The sequence below is a fragment of the Leucoraja erinacea genome, chromosome 4 (assembly GCF_028641065.1).
Source record: "Leucoraja erinacea ecotype New England chromosome 4, Leri_hhj_1, whole genome shotgun sequence".
Classification (NCBI taxonomy): Eukaryota; Metazoa; Chordata; class Chondrichthyes; order Rajiformes; family Rajidae; genus Leucoraja; species Leucoraja erinaceus.
In genome coordinates, this window is record NC_073380.1 from 28,727,687 (window position 1) to 28,740,187 (window position 12,501).

A 12,501-nucleotide genomic window follows, 5' to 3' on the forward strand; every position below is an offset into this window, starting at 1 on the left:
TGTCTGCAGTTTTGGTCACCTTAACATAGGAAATACATGATTAAGTTTAGAAGGGTATAGAAAAATGTCACAATGATGTTACTGTCAATCTACTGGAATTTTCAGGAAGTTTTGTGTTCCCCATCTGTTAATTGGACTGTGACACTGATGTCCATACAGAGCAGTTGTATCCAATTACAGATGATCTCCCCTCCCTCACAAAGCATAGTTTGGATATAATGTGCATCATCAATGTGTGTGGAATATCTTGTCAAAGGTCTTATCCTAGTGAAGATAATTGGATAAGTGTCCATCCTCTGTCCCACACCTGGGCAATCACATAGAAACATAGAAATTAGGTGCAGGAGTAGGCCATTCGGCCCTTCGAGCCTGCACCATTGAACTAACCATTCAATATGATCATGGCTGATCATACAACTCAGTATCCTGTACCTGTCATCTCTCCATAACCCCTGATCCCTTTAGCCACAAGGGCCACATCTAACTCCCTCTTAAATATAGCCAATGAACTGGCCTCAACTACCTTCTGTGGCAGAGAATTCCAGAGATTCACCACTCTCTGTGTGAAAAATGTTTTTCTCATCTCGGTCCTAAAAGATTTCCCCCTTATCCTTAAACTGTGACCCCTTGTTCTGGACTTCCCCAACATCGGGAACAATCCTCCTGCATCTAGCCTGTCCAACCCCTTAAGAATTTTGTAAGTTTCTATAGGATCCCCCATCAATATTCTAAATTATAGCGCGTACAAGCTGAGTCTATCCAGTCTTTCTTCATATGAAAGTCCTGACATCCCAGGAATCAGTCTGGTGAACCTTCTCTGTACTCCCTCTATGACAAGAATGTCTTTTCTCAGATTAGGAGACCAAAACTTCTTTTCTCAGATTAGGAGACCACATTGCTGATTTAATTATCTGACACTCATTTTGAAGAAGTGTCTCGACCCGAAACGTCACCCATTCTTCTCCAGAGATGCTGCCTGAGTTACTCCAACATTTTGTGTCTACTCTGTAGTGATCCAGATGAAATGTAATTTTTGTTTCCTGGTCCTGTTTGGTGCTAACAGTCACTGATCTGTGTGCTGACCTCCTCCGAAAGGGGGAAGAGTTTGGTTTGGGACCACCATGCAAACTCACTTTGCAAATCTTTCTTTTCTGCCAACTTGTCCTCCAATCGGAGAAATTGTGTCATGAGTGATGAATCTCAGACTAAATACGTGGTATAAGAAGTTATACACCTGTCCTTGGCAATTTCCTTTAGGCCAGATGTTTTCCAAGTTTTTGTGTATTTAAATTACCTCTGGATGTACAGTGATTAATATACTGTTGAACACTAGTGACTGTCTTGATGTCAACAACCCACACTGGCAACAATGTGATGGTGACCAATTTATTTCTGAAGATCATCAGAAATATGAGAAGTGAAAGTTCGATCCATGGGGGGACAAATATGGGCTAAGTCATTGAGGGGAATTCCTCTTTTAAATTGTGCCCTGGGATATCTCGCATCTACCTTGTAACCTGGTACCTGGTGACAAGACAACTTCTCCCTCAATGTCAGCAAGACAAAAAGTTAGTGATTGGCTTTAGGAGGCGAAGCAGTTACACTCACCCCAGTCTACATTGATGGTGCTAAAGCACGGAAGGTTGAAAACTTCACCATCCTAGGAATAAATATCACCAGCAATTTGTCCTGAACCAGCCACATCAAAGTCTTGGCCAAAGAACCACACCAGCGTCTCTACTTACTTAGAAGGCTTAGAAAGTTTGGCATAGCCCCACCAACCCTCACCAACATCTACAGATGCAGCATAAAAAGCATTTTTTCGGGATGCGTCACAGCATGGTTTGGGAACAGCTCCATCCATGACCATAAGAAATTGCGAAAATGAAATGTTGTGGTTGCAGCCCAGGCCATCACATTAGCCAATTTCCCTTCCTTGGACTCCATTTACACCTCACGCTGTGTTGGTAATGCCCCTGTCCCACTTCGGAAACCTGAACGGAAACCCCCGGTGACTTTGCGCCCCACCCAAGGTTTCTATGCAGTTCCGGGAGGTTTTTGTCAGCCTCTCTGCCTGCCTCCACTACCTGCAACCTCCGGCAACCACCTGCAACCTCCGGGAACCACACGGAAACCTTGGGTGGGGCTCAAAGTCTCCAGAGGTTTCCGTTCAGGTTTCCTAAGTGGGACAGGGGCATAATCAAGGACCAGTCTCAATCTGGACACTCTCCCTTCTCACCTCTCCCATCAGAAATTTGAAAACGCGTACCTGCAAATTCAGGGACTGTTTCTTTCCAGTGGTAATAAGGCAACTGAACGGTCCTCTCATCAGCTAGAGTGTGGCCCTAACCTCCCATCCACCTCTTTGGAGACCTTTGAACTATGTTTAATCTGACTTTATCTTGCACTAAATGTTGTATCCTTTATCTTTTAACTGTGCACGCTGGACGGCTTGCTTGTAATCATGTACAGTCTTTACTTTGATGGGACCTCACGCAAACAAAAGCTTTTCACAGTATCTCGGTACAAGTGACAATAATAAACTAAACTAAACTAAACTAAACTACAGTCAGTTAACCCAGGTCAGAAAAGCGGTATCTCTCTTAGTATTTCAGTGGGTGGGTCAGACTAGCTTTCTGAAACCAGACTTGCAAAAGAGTTGAATCCAGAGATTTTTGACTTTGGGGCTTTTGATTGTTGACCCCCAGCAAAAGTCTCCACTTGCCAGTACCTTGAAAATACTCAAGACCAGCAGCTGCTTACTCAGCGCTGTGATTGCATTATCCATGTGGGTGTGACTACTCATCATTCACACCTGTAGTAAAGGATAGCGTCAATGATTGATGGAGACCTTTACAAACCTTGCCCTCTCCCTCTCCCCCTCCTCTCTCTCCCCTCCCCCCCCACCCCCCCCCCCCCCCTCCCCCCCCCCCCCCCCCCCCCCCCCCCCCCCCCCCCCCCCCCCCCCCCCCCCCCCCCCCCCCCCCCCCCCTCCCCCCCCCCCCCCTCCCCCCCCCCCCACTCTTCCGCCCCCCCCCCCCCCTCCTCCCCCCCCTCCTCCCCCCCTCTCCCCCATTCCCCCCCCCCTCCCCATCCCACTCCTCCCCACAACCTGCAGCATATTGCATCAACAGCAATTGGTAGAAGATGAGATAACGGGAAAGGAATTACTGCTGCTGGCAACAATGTTCCTGTATATTTTGTTGCTGCAACAAGATGGTCTGTTTAATCCACCATCTGCTGATACTAATATTTCCTGTTATAACATCTTCCACCCATTTTCTTGAATGACTTTTCACTCGATAAAATCATAAACACACGGTTGCGGTTTCCATTTTACTGACTTTTTATTTATTATCATATTACACAGATCTGCAGTAAGCTCTCTCTCTCTCCTCCTTCCTTCCCTCTCCTCTCCCTCTCTCTCGCCCCTCACTAACTCCCCCCCCCACCCCTTTCTTCTCTCTCTCTCCACCCCCCTCCCCCCCCCCCTCCCCCCCCCCCCCCTCCCCCCCCCCCCCCCCCCCCCTCTCCCCCCCCCTCTCCCCCCTCTCCCCCCTCTCTCCCCCTCTTCCCCCCTCTCCCCCCCCCCCTCTCTTCCCCTCTCCCCCCTCTCTCCCCCTCTTCCCCTCTTCCCCTCTTCCCCTCTCCCCCCCTCCCCCCCCTCTCCCCCCTCCCCCTCTCCCCCCCCCCCCCCCCCCCCCCCCCCCCCCCCCCCCCCCCCTCTCCCCCGATACGGGTCTAAGGATCGAATGCAATCACTGTCCTCTCAAGAGTTCAGCTGGGGCCTCTGACTGCTGTTTCCAATGTGCCCGACTTCCTGATCCAGAGGAAATCTGTTGCTTAACCCTGAGATGCAAAATGATTGACTGGCGGAGCATATGGTGATGAGACAAAGAGCCAGGATGTGGCAGTCTGAAACAAAGTGCTTTATAAAACCTTTATAAACTTTACATCTCATCGAGAGCCAGTTAGGGAAATGCAGAAACAAATTGTCATGTCGGGGAAACTATATGGCAACCACGGTAACCTTCTTTAAATTCGGAGAAGGTTGAGATAGGAGGAACAGTAACCAAAGGACATGGATTTAGGAGATTGGCAACAGAACCTCAAAGGAATGAGGAAGTATTTTTTTATACAGTGGATTGTTGTGATCTGGAATGCACCACTGTAAAGGTTGCAGGAAGCAGACCTCACAGTGACTTACTGTAAAGAGTTAGATAAACGCTGGGGAAATATTGTGGGGAAAGGGCAGGGGAGTGGGATGAATTGGCCAAATAGCCAATACCGGCACCGTAAGATCATGAGATATAGGAGCAGAATTAGGCCATTCAGCCCATTGAATCAGCTCCGCCATTTGATCATGCCTGCTCTATTACTCCCTCTCAACCCTGTTCCCCTGCCTCCTTCCCTTAGCTTTTGACACCCTTACAAATCCAGATCACTAATCCAGTGCATTGAATTCCACAGATTCCTCACTCTCTGGCTAATTCCTCCTCGCCTCGATTCTAAATGTACGTCCTTTAATTCTGAAACTGTGTCCTCTGGTCCTTAACTTGCCCAATACTTAATGGATTGAAAGGCATTCTTGGCTATATTTGAGGAGAAGCCTTTGATAGGATTGAAAGGGGTGATAAGGGTGGGTGGTGGCGGATGAGGATTAAATCATGGGAGGCAGATATTGAAGATGGACATTTTGAGGCTGAGTTAATCTTCAGATGTGAAATGGAGCAGAGATTTTGAAGATGGACCAATTTTAGAGGAACACAATGAATTACTGGTACACAAAAATGCTGGAGAAACTCAGCGGGTGCAGCAGCATCTATGGAGCGAAGGAAATAGGCGCTTCTTCAGACTGATGGCGGGTGAGGGGGGAGAAGGAAGGAAAAAGGGAGGAGGAGGAGCCCGATGGCGGGGGGATGGGAGGAGACAGCTCGAGGCTTAAGGAAGGGGAGGAGACAGTAAGGGCTAGCAAAATTAGGAGAATCCAACGTTCATGCCATCCGGACGCAAGCAACCCAGGCGGAATATGAGGTGCTGTTCCTCCAATTTCCGGTGTTGCTCACTCTGGCAATGGAGGAGACCCAGGACAGAGAGGTCGGATTGGGAATGGGAGGGGGAGTTGAAGTGCTGAGGTAGGTTATTGCGGACTGAGCGGAGGTGTTCGGCGAAACGATTGCCCAACCTCCGCTTAGTCTCCCCAGATTACAGCTCCGTAAGGCTTGGAAGCCCCATCACCTCACCCTGTGTCCAACTGTGTGGATCACTGTGAGATTTGGACAGCACAGTAGTGCATCAGGTAGACCTGCTGCTTTGTGGCGCCAGAGCCATGGGTTCTATCCTGGGCTCGGGTGCTGCCTGGGTGGAGTTTGCATGTTCTTCCTGTGACCGCCTGGGTTTCCTCCAGGGTGATTCAGTTCCCTCCCGCATCCGAAGGATGTACCGGTCTGTGGAATAATTGACCTATGTAAACTTGTCCCGAATGTGTAGGGAGTGGATGCGAAAATGAGATAACATTGAACTAACGTGAACAGGTACACAGTAGACTCAGTGGGATACAGCCTGTTTCCATGCTGTATCTTTAAACTAAACTAAACTGTGGCTGATGTCACAGTTATCCATTTTCATTTTTTTCTTCTGTCTTTGATGCAAGATGATCAGCCATGATCATATTGAGTTGGATGATCAGCCATGATCATATTGAGTTGGATGATCAGCCATGATCATACTGAGTTGGATGATCCATGATCATATTGAGTTGGATGATCAGCCATGATCATATTGAATGGCGGTGCAGGCTCGAAGGGCCGAATGGCCTACTCCTGCAACTATTTTCTATGTTTCTATGTTTCTAAGATGGAATAATAGTTTGTAAAACTGCTCTTCATGATAATAGTTAACAAATAAGTAAAACCTTTACCAAAATAGTGGAGAGAGGAATGACGTAGGAACACATGAATAATTAGTCTATGTTAAATGCGGTCATGATTTCTGGGCAAGTGACATAAATGGAGGCCCGCACTCCAGGAGATGTTTCCCCGTTGCAGTGATTACCCCACAGAAAAGAGAGCGTGCTAACGCTTTCCAGAAGGTGCTGGAATGTGAGGTCATATTTATTTCTGCACAAGTTGCCCCTGAAACGGCAAATTTAAAATATTATTGTCTTGAGTTAAGTCTTTGGAGAGTTTTTAATGATCTATTGGCCCTAGTTGTTTCAAGCTGTCACTGCCAGAGCCATAAACCACAATAAATAAACGGCTTGAAAGTATGTAACTTGGGAATAGCTCCTTCCAAGAATTTATATCAAGCCATGTCAGTCTAATGGATGACAGGAATGCAGCAAAACGGGTTGATCTTACTTGCAAGTTAATGTTTAGACGTAGAAACAAACAAGTGGTTTGGCAAATGAGTGTATTTTTTTTAACCACATATGCGATTAGTTATGGAAGAAATGGGAAGAAGAAAAATGCTTTGTAATTATATTAGAATGATCTGGATTGGAGATAGGAATGTGTTCAAAGACTGAGCCCAGCATATCAGACCACCAGACATTTTCCAAAATGCACAGTGCAAGATTTGTGATTTCATATTTGTTGAGCATTTTGCATTAAAGGTACAGCTTCTTTCTTAAAAGGATGCTACCTCCTTGAATCTGTGGGCATAATCATAGGTTAACCAACGCAGTTCCACATCCACTAAAATCACCTCTCGGTTAGCAATTTAAGGCTTAAAATGATTGCTTTCAATCTTGGTGTCATTTTTAACCTTGAGATGAACTTCTGATTGCCCATTCAAATCTTCCCAATGACTGTAATAAAAATGAACTGCATATGCTGGTTTATACCAAAGATAGACCAAAATACTGGAGTAACTCAGCAGGTCAGGCAGCATCTCTGGAGAAAATGGACAGGTAGCATTTTGGGTTGGGACTGAAGATGTCTGAAGAAGGATCCCTACCTGAAATGTCACCACTCTATTTTCTCCAGAGGTGCTGTCTGACCCGATGAGTTACTCCAGCATTTGGTGCCTATCTTCACAATGACTGAGGATTACAGTCTTCTTTATATTGCTGCCTCAACCCTGTTTCATCTCCTCAGTTGCCGAAATCCTCATCCACGGTTTTGATATTTTTATACCAACCTAGTGACGAATAAAAAACAAAGTACTGGAAGAGCTCAGCGGGTCAGGCAGCATCTGTGGAGGGAAATAGACAAAGAATGTTTTGAGCTGGGACACTTCTTTAGACTGATGGGGTAGAGGGGAGAAAGATGGTAAGGTGAGGTGACATGAAGGGGTGGAAGAAGAACTGGAAAGTGATAGGTAGATTCAGATGAGGAGGGGTTGATTTTCAGATGGGAGGAGTTGGTAACTAATGTTGTAGGTGAGGTGGTGAAGACAAAATGGTGTAGATGTGGAATCTGAAAAGGAAGGAAAATCTGGAGTGAAATGTACAACCAGAAAGGAATTAGATGACGGGGACAGGGGGAGTGACAAGAAAGGCGAGCACATGGTGAATAAAATTATGAGACTTAGAAAGGATGGATAGTGGCAGACCTTTAATCATAGTGGATGCCTCTACAACCAGAGGACAGAGGTTTCAGGTGAGGAGTTACAGAGGATCTGAAGAAAGAATTTTCACCCAGAGGATGGTGAGAACCTGGAATCCACTGCCAGAGAAAGTGCTGGAGGCAAGTACTCTCACAACATTTGAAAATGATCTGGATAAGTGCTAGAATCAGAAAGTTACAGAAGGCTATGGCCAAAGTTAGAGCCGTAGTCATACAGAACGGAAACAGGCCCTTCGGCCCAACGCGTCCATGTTGTTCAAGATGCTCCATCTAAGCTGGTCCTATGTGCCCATGTTTGGCCCATATCCCTCTAAACCTTGCCTATCCATGTTCCTGACCAAATGTCTTCTAAGTGTTTTTATAGTACCTGCCTCAACCAGCTCCGCTTGTTCCATATACCAACCACTGTTCCGTGTACCAGCCACTGTTCCGTGTACCAGCCACTGTCCCGTATACCAGCCACTGTTCCGTGTACCGGCCACTGTTCCGTGTACCGGCCACTGTTCCATATACCAACCACTGTTCCGTATACCAGCCACTGTTCCGTGTACCAGCCACTGTTCCGTGTACCGGCCACTGTTCCGTGTACCGGCCACTGTTCCGTATACCAGCCACTGTTCCGTGTACCGGCCACTGTTCCGTGTACCGGCCACTGTTCCATATACCAACCACTGTTCCGTATACCAGCCACTGTCCCGTGTATCAGCCACTGTTCCGTATACCAGCCACTGTTCCGTGTACCAGCCACTGTTCCGTATACCAGCCACTGTCCCGTATACCAGCCACTGTCCCGTGTACCAGCCACTGTTCCGTATACCAGCCACTGTTCCGTGTACCGGCCACTGTTCCGTGTACCGGCCACTGTGCCGTGTACCAGCCACTGTCCCGTGTACCAGCCACTGTTCCGTATACCAGCCACTGTCCGGTGTACCCAGCCACTGTTCCGTATACCAGCCACTGTTCCGTATACCAGCCACTGTCCCGTGTACCAGCCACTGTTCCGTGTACCCGCCACTGTTCCGTTTACCAGCCACTGGTCCGTATACCAACCACTGTTCCGTATACCAGCCACTGTCCGGTGTACCCAGCCACTGTTCCGTATACCAGCCACTGTTCCGTATACCAGCCACTGTCCGGTGTACCCAGCCACTGTTCCGTATACCAGCCACTGTTCCGTATACCAGCCACTGTTCCGTATACCAGCCACTGTTCCGTATACCAGCCACTGTTCCGTATTCCAGCCACTGTCCGGTGTACCAGCCACTGTCCGGTGTACCAGCCACTGTTCCGTGTACCAGCCACTGTTCCGTGTACCAGCCACTGTTCCGTGTACCAGCCACTGTTCCGTGTACCAGCCACTGTCCGGTGTACCAGCCACTGTTCCGTGTACCAGCCACTGTTCCATGTACCAACCACTGTTCCGTGTACCAGCCACTGTTCCGTGTACCAGCCACTGTTCCGTGTACTGGCCACTGTTCCGTATACCAACCACTGTTCCGTATACCAGCCACTGTCCGGTCCGTGTACCCAGCCACTGTTCCGTATACCAGCCACTGTTCCGTATACCAGCCACTGTCCGGTGTACCCAGCCACTGTTCCGTATACCAGCCACTGTTCCGTATACCAGCCACTGTCCGGTGTACCAGCCACTGTCCGGTGTACCAGCCACTGTTCGGTGTACCAGCCACTGTCCCGTGTACCAGCCACTGTTCCGTGTACCAGGCACTGTCCCGTGTACCAGCCACTGTTCCGTGTACCAGCCACTGTCCGGTGTACCAGCCACTGTTCCGTGTACCAGCCACTGTTCCATATACCAACCACTGTTCCGTGTACCGGCCACTGTTCCGTGTACCAGCCACTGTTCGGTGTACCAGCCACTGTTCCGTGTACTGGCCACTGTTCCGTATACCAACCACTGTTCCGTATACCAGCCACTGTCCGGTGTACCCAGCCACTGTTCCGTATACCAGCCACTGTTCCGTATACCAGCCACTGTCCGGGGTACCAACCACTGTCCCCTTTACCAGCCACTGTTCCGTGTACCAGCCACTGTTCCGTGTACCAGCCACTGTCCCGTGTACCATCCACTGTTCCGTGTACCAGCCCCTGTCCCGTGTACCAGCCCCTGTTCCGTGTACCAGCCACTGTTCCATATACCAGCCACTGTTCCGTGTACCGGCCACTGTTCCGTGTACCAACCACTGTTCCGTATACCAGCCACTGTTCCGTGTGTTCCGTGTACCAGCCACTGTTCCGTGTACCAGCCACTGTTCCGTGTCCGGTGTACCAGCCACTGTTCCATATACCAACCACTGTTCCGTGTACCAGCCACTGTTCCATATACCAACCACTGTTCCGTATACCAGCCACTGTTCCATATACCAGCCACTGTTCCGTGTACCAGCCACTGTTCCGTATACCAGCCACTGTTCCGTGTACCAGCCACTGTTCCGTGTACCAGCCACTGTTCCGTGTACCAGCCACTGTTCCATATACCAACCACTGTTCCGTGTACCAGCCACTGTTCCGTGTACCGGCCACTGTTCCGTGTACCGGCCACTGTTCCGTGTACCAACCACTGTTCCGTGTACCGGCCACTGTTCCGTGTACCAGCCACTGTTCCGTGTACCGGCCACTGTTCCGTATACCAGCCACTGTTCCGTGTACCGGCCACTGTTCCGTGTACCAGCCACTGTTCCATATACCAACCACTGTTCCGTATACCAGCCACTGTTCCATATACCAACCACTGTTCCGTGTACCGGCCACTGTTCCGTATACCAGCCACTGTTCCGTGTACCAGCCACTGTTCCGTGTACCAGCCACTGTTGTACCAGCCACTGTCCGGTGTACCAGCCACTGTTCCGTGTACCAGCCACTGTTCCGTGTACCAACCACTGTTCCGTGTACCAGCCACTGTTCCGTGTACCAGCCACTGTTCCGTGTACCAACCACTGTTCCGTGTACCAGCCACTGTTCCGTATACCAGCCACTGTTCCGTATACCAGCCACTGTTCCGTATATACCAACTGAGTGAAAAAGTTACCCCTCAGCTTCCTATTACATCTTTCCCCTCCCACATTAAACCTAAGTCCTCTGGTTCTGATTCCCCGATCCTGGGAAAAAGACTCCGTGCATTCACCCTATCTCTTCCTTCTCTTGTGATTGTATACAAATGCTAGTAAATGCGATTAATATAGATGGGTAGTTGATATTCAGGATAAACATAATGGGCAGTGGGCCTGTTTCTGTGCACTTTTTTAACCTTTAACATAAAGCTGCATTCTCAATATTATCAATAACGGACCCATGCCCTCTATGTTGAAAGAATATTCTCCATATCCCTCCTTTTGATCTTCTGATGATCCTGGATTTCCTTGGACCCATGTAACGTCTGGGCTCAATCGCTCCCAGACGCTTAGACCAAGCTAGTGCGGGTCTTCCAAATGCAAGTTGGACTCATCTGCTGGCTCCAACGTGGCCACTGCAGCTGGCTAACTGCAGGTCCCACATAAACGTTGTCCCCAGGCTGAACTGTCAAACAACTTGAGCAATTGAAATTACCTCTGACAACCAGGAAAATGCTATTACAAATTACATCTATCATTAAAAACTCAAATCAAATAAACTGTAGAGGGTCAGGCAGCATTTGTAGAAAGAGAAACAGAGTTAACACTTTAGAGTTTAGTTTAGCTTAGTTTAGTTTTTGTTTATTGTCACGTGTACCTAGGTACAGTGAAAAGCTTTTTTTTGTGTGTGCTATCCAGTCAGTGGAATGACAATACATGATTACAATCAAGCACTCCACGGTGTACATGTACGGGATAACATGGATAATGTTTAATGCAAGATAAAGTCCAGAAAAGCCAAAGATAGGTCAAGGGTCTCCAATGAGGTAGATAGTAGCTTAGGACGGCTCCTGAGTAGGTGATAGAATGGTTTATTGGTAAATACTGCAACTCCTATCAGAATACTTCCTGATGCTTGTCCATACCATTAACAGTTGCAGGATGTTGGTGCACTGCTGCTGATCTGAGAGTCTGGAATTGCCGTGGTTATATGGGAAATGGTGGAAAAACATAAATTTCTCAGGAAAATCAGAGCAACAGATATCGCAGTTCTAAGGAACTGCAGATGTTGGTTTACAAAAAAAGGACACAAATTGCTGGAAGCATCTCAGTGGGTCAGAGGGCATCTCTGGAGAATTATAGTTCAGCTCAAAATTAAACAGTGGTTTCAATACAAATGTAAGGTTTTTCTTAAACTGCTTTTACAAAGAGTAGGGGGCAAAGGATTTCATCCACGTTTCCAAAGCATTGTCCGAATTACTACTAAGCCCAGAACATCACACAAATCAACCTTCCTTCCATTGACTCTATTTATACCTTACGCTGCCTTGGCAAGGCCACCAACATATTCGAAGACGAGTCGCACCCTGGCTATTCCATCATCTCTCCTCTCCCATCGGCAAAAAGTATAGATGAAGGTGAAAACGTACACCTCCAGATTCAGGAACAGTTTCTTCCCAGTTGTTATCAGGCAATTGAACCATTCTACTACATCCTGATCTACTATCTACTTCATTGGAGACCCTCGGACTATCTTTGATCAGACTTTACTGGTTTATCTTGCACTAAATATTATTCACATTATTCCCTTAATCATGTATCTGTACACTGTGGATGGCTCGATTGTAATCATGTTTTGTCTTTCCGTTGACTGGTTAGCACGCAACAAAAGCTTTTCGCTGTACCTCAGTACATGACAATAAACTAAATTTAACTAAACTAGATTTGCAACATTGTGCGCCTCTTGCACGATGTGATTAGGTTTTGATGCATCTCTCCCCCATCTTCCTTCTACAAACAATTCATGTTGCCAATATTTTTTTAGGAAGTCTGTGTTATTTAACCCTGTCCCACCCATTGCTTTG